Source organism: Mytilus trossulus, chromosome 10 (assembly GCF_036588685.1).
Source record: "Mytilus trossulus isolate FHL-02 chromosome 10, PNRI_Mtr1.1.1.hap1, whole genome shotgun sequence".
In the NCBI taxonomy this organism is placed as follows: domain Eukaryota; kingdom Metazoa; phylum Mollusca; class Bivalvia; order Mytilida; family Mytilidae; genus Mytilus; species Mytilus trossulus.
The window spans coordinates 7,529,828-7,544,673 of record NC_086382.1 but is presented as its reverse complement, the minus strand read 5'-3'; the positions used below and the strand labels follow the sequence as shown (position 1 = coordinate 7,544,673).

Here is a 14,846-nt window from a genome sequence, read left to right as displayed (position 1 = left end):
TGCTTAAATCCAGATAAACATCTCATTTATAAGTAAACTAAAAGGCATGGTTCACATACACATAAAATACTACATGTAAAATGTATGTATATGGCCAATATATGCATTACGTATAGAATATCTATATCGTTGAGACAGCAATCCAATGACAAAAAAAAATTGAGTAACAGATTGGAACAGCATATTATAACTACATATCAATTTTAAATCCAACAATTTAGTCGATTCTCAAAATTTAAGATTATATTTACAAAAGGTAGTTTACACCACTCTTTTGTGATATTTGGTTCCTTCGGTCGCTTTGAAATAATTTATAACACCTATATATCATCTTTTTCCTAGCATTAGAAGACATATAACAAAATTTGTGATTTTTTATCAAAAAACGTTTGCCAACGATAAATATCATCCTGCTTTAAATTAAAGCAAAAACAAGATTATTTTTGACACCTGGAAACAATCTTAAATAGCATATATAATATATCATATTTTTTTTAAATCAAACACAAAAAGATATTTCCAAAAAGTTATGATTTGTAACAGAAATTAAGTTTTGACAGTACTTTTACCTGCAAGTTAACAAAGAAATAATTCTGTCGTTGTGAATTTCGAATAAAGATTGTAACAAATGTTTTATATTTTATTAAAATTGAATCTCCTTCTTTTAAAAAAAAAAAACTTTTTTGACATTATGGAATCAATTTTGAGTAGAATATGAAACCTATATAACATCTTTTTTAATGAAATTCTTGCACAAGAAGATGCTTCTGAAAGATTTTTTTCAACGAAAACTAATTTTTTATCACAGTTATTGTCTAAATTCACACCAAAATCAGATGTTTCCTTTTATAGAAATTAACAATGAGCTTAAAGATTTATAAATCTGTTGAGACAATCTTGACGTATCGTACGACATAGAAGTGTTGACGGACATAAACATTGTGATCACTATAGGGCATCCGAAAAATAGCCAACGGGGATCTTAATTTCTTTGGTGTATTGAAAGGTCTTGACATGACGATTAAGAATATACATGTATACTGTTTAGGGGTCAGTATGTGAATAATTTAAAAATATTTAACGATATATTAATTGCGGAAAAAGGTAAACCCTTAGGTGCACTGAAAAACTTTACTATGACTAGAAAAAATATATATGATTTTTTGGAGTGGAAATACACAAATCAATAATTTGACATTAACCGAGAACAAAGTCAGAGGAAATTTTCAATGGTATGCGACACATCATAGGTGTTACACTCATTAGCCAATTATTAAGAGCCTATGTCAAAGGATTGAAAAGTTATGTAACGAACAGAAAATGTGGAAAAATCAATTATGGTTTACATTAAGGTCAAAGGCTAAGCTCAGATGAAGCTCATGTGATATGCGAAACGCCGTCTAGTAGTAATATACTTTCACATCAAATACTACAAACCATGGTCAAAGATAAAACAGTATTCACCCGGACAAGGTTGTATGAGAACAAACCGAATGAATAAGAAACACAACCGAAACATATTGTATGCCCCTCTCTCTCTATCTAAAGGTAGAGAGCTACATAAATTTACATTATATGTCAAGCTCAGATGAAGCTCATGGTGATATGCGAAACGCCGTCTAGTAGTAATATACATTCACATCATATACTAAAAGCCATGGTCAAAGATAAAACAGTATTCACCCGGACAAGGTTGTGTGAGAACAACCAGAGGAATAAGCACCACAACTGAAACATATTTTGTGTCTCTCTCTCTCTGTCTAAAGGGAGAAAGAATTACATAAATTCAAATTCTATGTCAAGCTCAGATGAAGCTCATGGTGATATGCGAAACGCCGTCTAGTAGTAATATACATTCACATCATATACTAAAAGCCATGGTCAAAGATAAAACAGTATTCAACCGGACAAGGTTGTGTGAGAACAACCAGAGGAATAAGCACCACAACTGAAACATATTTTGTGTCTCTCTCTCTCTGTCTAAAAAGAGAAAGAATTACATAAATTCAAATTCTATGTCAAGCTCAGATTAGGCTCATGGTGATTTGCACAACGCCGTCGTGTAGTAATATACATTCACATCATATACTACAAGCCATGGTCAAAGATAAAACAGTATTCACCCGGACAAGGTTGTGTGAGAACAACCGGAGGAATAAGCAACACAACTGAAACATATTTTGTGTGTCTCTCTCTCTTTGTCTAAAGGGAGAAAGAATTACATGAATTCATATACTAGGTGTATTTTATATTTTGAATACGCACGTAATACGGATAGAAACCAACGGACATTATACGGATGGTAAATAGTTGAATCATTACAAATTTACCGTAACAAAAACATAAAACCTAACAAAATTAGTGAAATAAGACAAGTTAATAAATGTACCAGCAAAAATATCAGCACCTGAATACAAATTTTTATTTGCGGAATCAATACACTTGCAAGCACTTATATATATAATTAAGAGGCGTCAAACCTTGTCATGTTTTCGTATCTAGCTATACAAACAGCATGAAATAGATAGGAGGCTACTGGAAGTGAGGCAGAGATGATTGAAAACTGGTTAATTTATATGATTAATAATAATTATACATTAATATCGTATTGATTAAAACAAAATGAAAACAATACCAAAGCCTGCTCTAAAACGTACAAAATCGATTTGTTTGACAGATTTAGCGATCTTTAAATAATGAATTCGGACCTTTTTTTTTTTTATCTAAATGACCATCTTTTATAACAGCTAGGATTAGTGTTGACAGACTTAAAGTGTGATCTACTGATATCAAAGACTGATTCCCTTATTCAATCCTGTCAATAATCAGTGGATAATGTCAAATGGAAATGTGGGCAAGCAATATAAAGTCACCAAAGTACTCTGGTTTGATAAAAAAATTACAATTCTAAGTTGTTCATAGGAACCCTATATTCTTAGTGCATGTACTATACTTCATGAACTTTGCACATCAGTTTGTGGGTTAGAAATATTTATTTAAATATTTGTTCTTCCTCATTTCAAAGAAACCAATAACAACCTTACCGTAGTGGTGCTGTAATTTTAATTCTATCTTAATAATTTCATTTTATAATTGTATAACCAAAAGACGCCCCCAAATACAACCATCGATACATGTTGATTGTATAACCCAAAGACATCACCAAATTCAAAACCATCGGTACATAGTAATTGTAAAACCCAAAGACATTACCTAATACAAAACCATCGGTACATGTTAATTGGATAACCCAAAGACATCACAAAAATAAGAACCATCGGTATATGTTAATTATATAACCCAAAGACATCGCTAAATACAAAACCATCGGTTTAAGTTAATTGTATAACCCTAAAACATCACCAAAAACAAAACCATCGGTACATGTTAATTGTATAACCCTAAGACATCGTCAAATGCAAAACCATCACTACATGATACTTCTCTTACCCTATGACATCGCTAATACAAAACCATCGGTACATGTTAATTGTATAACCCTAAGAAATCGCTAAATACAAAACCATCGGTTCATGTTGATTGTATAACCCTAAGACATCACCAAATACAAAACCATCGGTACATGTTGATTGTATAACCCTAAGACATCGCTAAATACCAAACCATCAGTCATTTAATTCACTTACTTAAGGATTTAATCGATGGTACAAGTTAAAATGAAATCAAGATATTATGACAAATGGGTTTTTACCGGTTGGAACAATACAAACATTGAAAAAAATAACCACATCACTCACAAGTAAGACAATAATCTTAATGAAACTGATCTCTGGACATTTTTGTTGAATCTTTGAATATGTTAGACCATCGGTTAACACATATCATCCGTTTAGTAAATACGCAAGAGTTACAAGTAAATAATTGTAATTCAACACGTGGTAGTATTCATTCTGACTGACGATATTTGTAACAAAAATAAAAAAACGAAAAGATACAGTATATTGAAAATACATAATTTTATAGAATATGCAGAATCAACCATTTCATAATTTTGAAGCACCCTTTTGTATCTTTATTAATCTAAATTTGAACTGAATGACATCGAGGGGGAAACATAACGGATTAAGATGTGTGCTAAAAACGCATTAAGCTCTAATGCTACTTTTGTGAGAAAAAAACTATCAATGATCTGTCATTAATTTTCGAAAAATAATACGATATGACAAAAGACATCTAATGATGAGTTCTCGACTTGGGACAGGCACAACAAATGAGTTTAAGGTATATCAAATATTCTTAAACTTCTTCTTTTAATTCCGATAGTAAGATTAACAGGAAGTATTAAAAAGAACTTGAAGTGGGTCATAATTCTTTTAAACCTTACTAATCGGTGTCGGTGTTGATATTGTTTGAGTCGAATGCTTTTTTTCTTTTTTTTCGAAGTGTAAAAGTCTTATAATAATGACAAAACGAGTATTTATTCTTTATGACTTCAATTTTTACGTTAACTACCTAAAAACGTATCGCATTATCGTTGTTTAAATTCAATACACAACATTTATCTTTTTGACCATATTTAACAACAGCTAGCTATAGGTCAATTACAAGTTTTGGTAGACAATAAGAATATCAGACATCAATTTTCAATTCAGTTACTTAAGATGTTTCTGTGAAGTCCATCAAAACCTTTATGAGTATAAAATAATTAGCGAAAAGTAAAATCGGAAAGTCCCTTATCAAATGGCAAAATCAAAAGCGCAAACACATCAAACGAATGGTTGATCAAAACCATAAGTTAAATCATTACAGATTTACCTTAAGAAAAACATAAAACCTCATAAAATTTAAAAGAAAAAAACAAGTTATTTAATGTATCAGCAAATTATCAACACATGGTGGCAAATATTTGATTGCGGAATCAATTTTCTTGCAAGTATCTACGAGGCGTCAACCTTGTAATATATTCGCATCTAGCAATACAAACAGCATTACATAGATTGAAGGTTACTGGAAGTGAGGCAGAGATGATTTAAAACTTGTTAATTTATATTATAATTAGTGATTATACATTAATAGCGTAATTTTATAAGCGCAAAATGAAAACACACCAGGGCCTGCTCTAAAAATAGAAAAATTCAATTTGTTTGACAAATTTAGCCTTCTTTAAATAATGATTTTTTTTTTATCCAGTGACCATATTTCTTGATAGCTACATTTGTAGGTCGATACCAGTGTTGGCAGACTTTTAAATGTGAGCTACTGACATCACATATTGATGCTCTTATTCAATCATGTCAATAACGAGTGGCAAAGGGTACCTTCAGATGGAAAAAAGTTTAAAAAAAATTATATTCTTATCGAAGGTACTGTACTTTGAACATCAGTTTCTCTGAATATGTCTCTTATAATCTTGTATAGAAGTGATATACATATGAAAACGTGTTAACAATTTCATTTTAGTTTTAAAATACGATTGCTTAAAAGTTCCGTATTCAGAATATGCGTAATAAAATAATGCACTGAGAATACGGAACATTTAACTGTTTGGCGATCAAATAATTAAGGAGACATCAAACAAAAAGACGTCTATGGAAAATGCACAATCTTCAAGGATTAAGATATGTCTAAACAATATTTTTAGCTTTAAATGAATTCTTGTAAAAACATTGAATATTTTAAACAAACCTATCAATGATCTGTCATTAAAATTGAATTCTAACAACTTTCAACACGATATGACAAAAACAGTTTCGACTTGCGCAAGAAAACTGAATTTTTCGCAGACAGAACAAATCAGCATGATATCTTTAACTTCTGCTTTAAATTTCGAACTTTCGAAGAACTTCAAGTGGGTCAGAAGGCTTTAAAATCTTACTAAACTGTGTCAGTGTTGATAATTTTTTAGTCGATTTCTTATATGTTAATTGTCTTTTTGATTGATGACTTATTCATTATATTATTATACAACATCTCTTTATTATGATGTGGATTGATAACAATATTTCAATAAATAAATCATTTCGAAATTACTGTATCCATTACATGCATATGAAAAAGTAAACATAATATATCATCATAATACATATCCTGCTGGTTTGATGAAAGCTCGAAGTAACTGCATGCACGCTCAATTGGGTTGTTTTTCGGCTGACTGAAATTGTTATAACCAGATGCAGGGTATCCTCTCAATAAACACAATTCAAAACAATTTATGTTATCTTATCTTATCAATTATATAAATCTGATGTCCATATTTATCATTTCTTCTACCGGTATGTAACCAAAAGTTATCAACAAACGGAACGAATAGAATACAACTGTCATATCCCTAATCGTAAACAGTCAGTTTCCGAAGAAAACAAAATGTTTTAACCTGTTGCTATAGATAGGTAAACCTCCAACTTCTCCTTATGCAGAAGCTACTAGCGAAAACTTTGCCAAGTTGACGTGTAGAATAATTTTCGCAATATTATGTTTTGTGATATTTTACTAAATGAACTTTTTAGAAGTAATATTGGTTCAAATAGCTTTCTATTCTCATGCAGTAGCTACTAATGAAAACAGTATAGGTATACAACCACTAATTCAGGCCCTGTCTGAAAGAATATATAAGAAAGTAGTAAACAATTTAAACAAAATAGTTCCTACGCATAGCCGTATCTTAGTCAATAGGTGAAATATTAGGGTAGTTTTGGTATCAACTGAAATCTTGGGGACCTGGGATCACTGTAGAACCCTTGTTGAAAGTTTCTTAAGAAGTGTATGAAATTTTAATAGAAGGTCACATCTGCTCTGTGGTTCAGACCTGATTTTGTACTATCAAACTTCCGGGAACCAGTACACTCTAATATGCAACTAAAGGTATGTTGAATTGTTCAACACAAGTCAGGATAAGGTATAGTTTTGACATGCCATAGCTGCCACTTTATTTGAACTTAAGACAGGGTAGCCATTAATGCTTGAGAAAGTGCAGAATTTAACATAGAAAGCAATGGGGCTATGAATTAGTGGTCGTATACCTATAGCTACATGTATATTGAAAATGCTTGGTCTTAGCTTTATGAAAGATCCAAACTAAATCGCAATCTAAATTTAATCGTAATACATGCATATGTGTTGATTCCTGTTTTGAATCTAGTCGATTACCCTTAAAATAGAACATAGGAGCAAAGTACCCGGAAATCGTACAAAGCACAATGTGTTATCTGTTTTTAAAAAGATAACTATTAATCAAAGATGTATAACGACAGATTATTAAAGGTATTCCTTTCTAAGAATATTGGCCTCAATATTAATCAAGAATTTAACATCCCTGCTCAGGTTTACTAAAATTACTATACCCAGATGCAGGGTTACTTCTCAAAGATCAAAATTCAAACAGCTTAAGCTATCTCATCAATTCAATGTTCTTACTTTTCATATATTCTAAAACTTATACTATGCACTTCATATGTATGAAATAAATTAAAATATACATATACAATAGGGCGTTAATTTTCCAAATTGAATTGTTTTATATTTTTTATGTTTGGGCCTTTGATAGCCGACCATGCGGTATGGGTTTTTCTCACTGTTAAAGGCCGTATGATTGCCTATGATTTGCTACATCCACTTCATTTTGAACTTTGGTGGGAAGTTGTCTCATTGGAAATCATACCACATCTTCTTATTTTTATATGAAGGAAAATTGTAAAGGAGAGGCTGAAGATACCAACGGTTTATCAAACTCAAAGTCAAACAAACTAACTCTGCCATGGCATATACAATACACAATACATAGACAAACAACAGTGTATTAAACACAATATATCAAACTTAAGACTGAGCAACATGAACCTAACATAAAATGGCAGTATAAAGTCACCACTGGATGCTGGCAAAGCATATTTATTCCAAAAAATCCTTTCAGTTATCGTAGTTGTCCTTAGGAACCTAATACTTTTTGACGCATACAGTGTACGTTGCACAACGGTTTTTCGTAATCTTGTGTCAAATTCGTAAGCTAATAATACTGTTCCTTCTCGTTAAGCGACCAGGTACAACTTTTCCAAATTGGTACCTTTTTAGGGTTACAAATGAACAACGTATTATATACATATTCATGGATCTACAATCTGTCGATACCTGTAATTTGGCATTGCACAAGGTCATGTTTTTCTCTGGCTGTTTATGATGTCTTTACACTAAATCCATTGGATGTTGGATGTGTACGGATTCATTGTTTAGTCTTAGATGCATGATTTTTTTATTAGTTGTTAGTGGCTTTGAACTAGCTGTCAGATAACTACGAGGAGTCTCAGATCTGTTCAAAGTGTCTTTTTGTGTCGGGATGTATAAGTACCCGGCCACGTCCACTTATAGTTTTGTCCATCTGATGAGTTAAGCCTTTTTCAACTGATTTGTATAGTTCGTTCTTATGTTGTACTGTTATACCACTGTCCCAGGTTAGGGGGAGGGTTGGGATCTCGCTAACATGTTTAGCCCCGCCACATTATTTATTTTTGTGCCTGTCACAAGTCAGGAGCCTGTATATTCAGTGGTTGTCATTTGTTTATGTGTTACATATTTGTTTTTCGTTCATTTTTTTACATAAATAAGGCCGTTAGTTTTCTCGTTTGAATTGTTTTACATCGTCTTAACGGGGCCTTTTATAGCTGACTATGCGGTATGGGCTTTGCACATTGTTGAAGGCCGTACGGTGACCTATATTTGTTAATGTCTATGTCATTTTGGTTTTTTGTGGATATTTGTCTCATTGGCAATCATACCACATCTTCTTTTTTATAATTTCATTTTTTTGTTTATAATACTTCTGATGTCGATAGCAATCAGTATTGTATTGCAATACACAGACATTTGTTGATAGTTTGCTATATTTAGGAATGTTAGGTCCCCAATGCCCTTCTACCTCCTGCTCTGCTTGGCATTTTTTAAACTTTTTTTATTCGAGTGTCACTGATGATTAGATATAGGAAGATGTGGTGTGAGTGCCTATGAGACAACTCTCCATCCAAATAATAAATTAATAAAGGTAAACCATTATAGGTCAATGTACGGCCTTCAACACGGAGCCTTGGCTCACACCGAACAACAAGCTATAAAGGGCCCCAACATTATAAGTGTAAAACCATTCAAACGGGAAAACCAACGGTCTAATCTATATAAAAAACAATTAATCTTTTTTAGACAAACGCGAGTCAGGCGTAGAAAATTTCGATCTGGTGTCTATGTTGTGTTTACATGAACAGTGATTCGAGTTTATAATTCTAAAAATAGAACAAAATAAACGAAAATTCCAAAGCCTTGGATTTTATCATGAATTACTAACCAACGATAGATAAAATGTTATTCTTTTTAAGAATGGAAGTGTCTGAATTTGTAACTATTTTAGTCATCTCCGCTCTAGCAAACTAGCTTGTCATCAAACAATACAGGCAACCACAATTAACAAAATTCAGGTGATGTGAAGCTATCTTTTTAATTAAAAATATACTAGTTTTTCATTATTTTTTTATATAGAAATGGCACACCTTAAACCTAATACCTAATTAAAGTAGACCAAAGTGTATCACAAATCTTATCTGAGTGATAAAAAAAATTATTAAAAAATAAAATAAGTAGAGGCAGAAGGATATTGTAATATCATAAATCGTTTCAGACAAGTCAAAGTAACAAAAAGACAGAGGAATCAAATGTTAGACAACAGAACTAACGGAAAATGGGGATCTAGCAGTCAAAATTGTGTACACATACATCATAAGTATATAACTCTGACAAAGACACAAAAAAGTAGCTGGCAAACGTATCCTGCTATCCATTTATCACCAGTCATGCTAATTCAGAATCAATAAATATCTCACTATAGATAAAAGTAAAAAAAATCGGTAGTAAAACAGATACGACGAATAATCTATTGTATATTCTAGTTTATAAAGATCTAAGATTGCGAAAAACTTGTCGCATGGAAGTTTAGACACAGATATGTCGTGTCAGTCATCCAATTCATGATGTTGAACAAAGAACTTATGAGTGTTGATTGCTGTTAACTGTTAACTGTATTCGAGCAGATGCTGTGTAAAGCCTTTGAATGGATATGCATATAGTGTGGTTAATAAATAGCTGTTCAGTGTCATAATTAAAACACTTTTAGTAAATATACTGCATCAGCACATTTTTTAAATTTAAAAATACAAAATAATTTACGTTGTACGAGAGGGTCCACTGTGAACTTCCCACCAAATTAATGTAACACCAATGTATGACCTTTGTCGAACAGTTGCAATTAACTTTTTCAAAACAATCAAATAATCTGCACTCAATCAATATCTTCACAAAATATAAGTAACATGAAAAAAGCAATAACAGAAAATGTGTGATAGCATGCAATAATAGCAAGTCAGCAACAAATGCCGGCATTTTTTGTCTTGGAGGATTCAAATTACTTACAAGACTTTAAGAGCAGTCAACTGTTCAAAAGATTTTCCATATAGCCTGGTAATCTGATTGTGCCCCATTCGCCTGAAAATGACATTAAAAGAAATATTTAATCAGTAAATATATTTTATGAAAATCATGAACAACTAATAATGGGGTGTGTAAAGCTGCTTGAAAACTGGTTTAAGTATTGCATACATACATTTTCCAATGTTAAGCTAAATGATGTAAGTTTGCTAATAATTATTTCAAGGTCTGCTCTGAAAATTGAAAACTTAGATCGTTATATAGCATTTTGAATGATGATTTATAGAAAATATTTTTTTATAAAGTAATAATGGATTAAAAAGTTTATTTTCCGGACTAGTTAAGGTAGATTCATGGTATACCGCCATCTTGGATTGTACAATCACAGTACAAAATCGGTCTAATTATTTGCCCAAATCAGCAAATTTGGAAACAGATTTGCAATTTAATGATTAGACTGTTTATTTATATAAAGAAAACTTGCTAATCTATTGTATTATCCAAAATATTTTAACAAATATCAACCTTTTTGATGTTTGAAATATTTATTTTCAAATGAGCCATTTAAGGGGAGATAACTCTTTTAGCACAAAATTTATACTGGGCTAATAGGGAATTTTTTTATTTTTACTTGTGGCAAGAAAACAAGTTCGGTGACACCATGGTTTCTTTTTATTTCCTTAAAACATATTATAAAACCTACCTTCTCACAATTTATTTCAAAATTCTATCTAATAGAATTTTTTTTATGCACTGTTATGTGTTTTTTCATGAACAAACTTACCAAATTTAGGCAATTTCCAACGACTCATAACTTGAAAAATAGCACGGTGACCCATACTTTTTTATTATATTTTTGAAAAAAACATAGGGAAATCTTCATTTTGTCAAATTGTAAGAAAATTTTGTCTCAAAAAACATTTACTTATGATCTACCTTAAGCAATACATAACCACAACTTTCCGTAATTGGTATCGTATCAAATTTATAACTGAAAAAAAATCCATTTCAAGACTATGTCACAGTCAGAATGGAATGTCGTTGTCAGTCGTTCTTCTTTATAACTCTGGTTGAACAGTGGTTGTGTAAATAGCACGGTTTTATATCGCAGGATGGATTTATCAATTTCTAAAATAACCTCTTCTGTTCCATCAAGATTATTATATACAATTTGCTTATAACAAGTTTTGAGTATATATCTCCCAGTTTATACGATATTCCAGGGCTTGTATTTCCTATCATGATTATTGATAGAGGGTTGCTGCACACAAGAAAGCAATTAAACTAAAAGTTCCAAGTGCTGAAGTTGAAATTAGACGCCATCACGAGTTGGTTGACTGTTATGGAATATTCATCTCACAGATGAAAACGGAAATGTTCCTAATGTCGTAACTGCAATCCCGTCCCCTTTTCCCGAATGTGTCATACCGAATTTGACAAAATACCGGGTTTGTACTAACATGAGAAGCATGACGGATGGCACATGTGGAGCAGGATCTGCTTACCCTTCCGGAACACCTGAGATCAACCTCAGGTTGTGGTTGGGTTCGTGTTGCTCAGTCTTTAATGTTTTATGTTGTGTCTTGTGCACTATTGTTTGTCTGTTGGTCTGTTTCTTTTTAGCCATGGCTTTGTCAGTTTATTTTCGACTTATGAGTTTAAATGTTACTCTGGTATCTTTTGCCTCTCTTTTGAGGAACAGTCAAGTGTTGAAATAAATTTGCATGTAACTTTGTAATTTTATTTTCTACAAAGACTTTGAAAATATCTTTTTTTTGTAATGTACAGCTACAACCATTTGTTTAAAGGTTCAACATTACATTTTGTTTTTATTGAAATTTATATAGCCGTAAGAGAGTTATCGCGTAGTTTTGTTTTTAGGTAATTAATATTAAACATTATCTTTGTAACCTATTTATTGACTTAAATAGTGACCAAATCAAAACTTTCACGTAGAAAAATTCAAAAATGCAATTTGTTAGTTGCTTAATAATAAATTCATTACATTATAATGTAAATCCTCTTTCAGAAGTTTTCGTCCAATGTTTTTGTTATCATAATGTGAATTATATTATGTATAGTAAAATATTGATAAAGTTATTCCTCTTTAGTCGCAATTCGATAATAACGTGTGTCTTATCTACTCCAGTGTACTACCTCGTCAAAAATAAATATATAGAAAAAACTCTTCGATGAGAAAATTAAGAGTAAATTAAATTATCTGTTTAGGTCACTTACAATATTCCTTGATAATATATGTTTTTTCCAAATTCTACACCTTAGAAGTTTCACAAACTTAAACAAACACAAAATTTAAACATTTATAAGCAAAATTGTGGAGTACTTTACAAAATTTAACTTTTTGAATTACCATTTCAAAGTTGTTGAAAAATTATCAAGAATGTTATAGAATGTGAGATATAATGCAACAATGAACCAGCAACACAAACTGTCCCCATTCAAATTAAAGGATTTATTGTATCATAAACGTCTGTCAGAACCTCGTTTACCTAAAAGTACCGTTCTTGATATCACTAAAAAAAAGATAAATAAACCAACCCTACCATCATATATGTACTAGACCTGAATTGAACAACTCAAAATAACTGGGTTTTATAAAGTAAAAGCAGGCCGTGTTAATGGTACTGAAATATATTAATGATATAATTACATAGTCACTGTGTAGGAATGCCGTATGCTTAACTGGTTTATGGTCGTATCTTTAATTGAATGTCATCCCTTAAACGTCAACATCATTTTATTCAGACCGTTTAAGAAAAAAACGAAAAATTTGCGAACCTGTTTTGTTTTCATTTGAAAATAATCTGTCAGATGGTTATATAACATAAAGAAAAATTATGAAAAAAAAGATCAACATCTGCAAATTGACCTCGAAACTGAAAAAGAAGATAGTGAGGCATAAACACTTCCTGTCTTGCGCAAAGTTATTTATTTTCAAATCTTACCGGGCCAGCTTATACATTTTTTATCAAATAATTTAGAAAAGTATTGCTCATAAAGAATGCTTGTGTTGATTTTCTATAACAGATCATTAATAGTGTGTCTACAAAAACACATTAAGTTAAAGTGCATACATGTAAAATATTTGAAAGACACAAAACTACCAAAAGTTATCCAGTCTCACCAATCCGACGGGCCCTTGCGAACCCGACTGGTTTTGATCTGGTTCTAAAAAACGCCCTCTTTCTGCGAGGTCAGAGCCGTACTGTGTGTTTAACATGTGACGTTGAATGGATTTGTCTTGTGTGGCTTACCATGGTTCAATGGTCAGTATGGACACTATGTTTTACGATCTTTCTGTGAATTGTATGCAATCAAAAACTGACCAAAACATGTACATATATAAACGCTTGAGCTATACGAACCACCACCCTAACCCTGAAGGAGAAAAGAAAACAATGTTGTACGGGAATTTATTAACAAAACATTTCCAACATCTGACACGCGTCATGTAACTTTTCAAAATCACGGATAAGTCAAATTCATCAATTAATCGCCAGATACAAAACGATGGGTTTAAGTTAAACGTTCACTCCTTAGGATATCAACAGATACAAAATCATCGATACATATTATTATCTTTATCAACCCTAAGACATCACCAAATACAAAACCATCGGAACTTGTTATTATCTTCATCAACCCTAAGACATCACTAAATACAAAACCATCAATACATGTAAATTGTATCACCCAAAGACATCACCAAATACAAAACAATCGGTACATGTTAATTGTATACAGTACTACCTGTGACTTTATCTTAAAGCCTGTACCAAGTCAGGAATATGACAGTTCTTGTCCATTCGTTTTTGATGCGTTTTGTTTTTTGATTTTGCCATGTGATTATGGACTTTCCAAATTGATTTTCCTCTGAGTTCAGTATTTTTTGTGATTTGACTTTTTATTAATGGTGGCCATAACAAATATGTTCACTATGGTGGCCCTATATGTCCATCATCATACCCCTTGTTGCTTTTTTAATACACAAAGTATTACTCAAAAACTAGTCAAGAACAAAGGGAAATCTTGAATGCATTGAAGTGTTAAAATTATATAACTTACAGGTCAGGTGTCTCAGGTAAAATATGCATGTATGTGTTTGTCAAATTTAATAACTGTGATTATGACAAGAAATTCAAAAATAAAATGAAATAATAAAACTAGTTGAACAAATAGCTTAATAAAAAAATAATTGTCTCCTGACTGTGAGTTTTGATATTATACCTTTTATATAATTTTTTATCAATTTAAGTTATTTTTTATATTAAGTCTATTTTTCGGTGTAGTGAAGAATAAATGAATATAATTTTCATATATACTGCAAACATTTACAATGCCTGCCTTTTTCTATTGACAAGGTGTCTCTCAAATTAATTTTCTAAAATCAAAATGGTTTATTT

General features: G+C 31.5%; 1 protein-coding gene and 1 long non-coding RNA gene across 2 annotated transcripts in view; one reads left to right on the top strand and one right to left on the bottom strand.

Moving 5' to 3' along the window:
* Positions 1–14,846, top strand: part of LOC134686800 (tyrosine--tRNA ligase, cytoplasmic-like) — a 338,438-nt gene that overhangs the window by 240,752 nt on the left and 82,840 nt on the right. The gene's annotated exons all lie outside the window — the stretch shown is intronic.
* Positions 1–14,846, bottom strand: part of LOC134686680 (uncharacterized) — a 49,442-nt gene that overhangs the window by 18,875 nt on the left and 15,721 nt on the right. Inside the window, exon 3 of the long non-coding RNA XR_010101634.1 lies at positions 10,408–10,479. This is a non-coding gene — a long non-coding RNA (uncharacterized LOC134686680). The remainder of the gene's footprint in view (positions 1–10,407; positions 10,480–14,846) is intronic.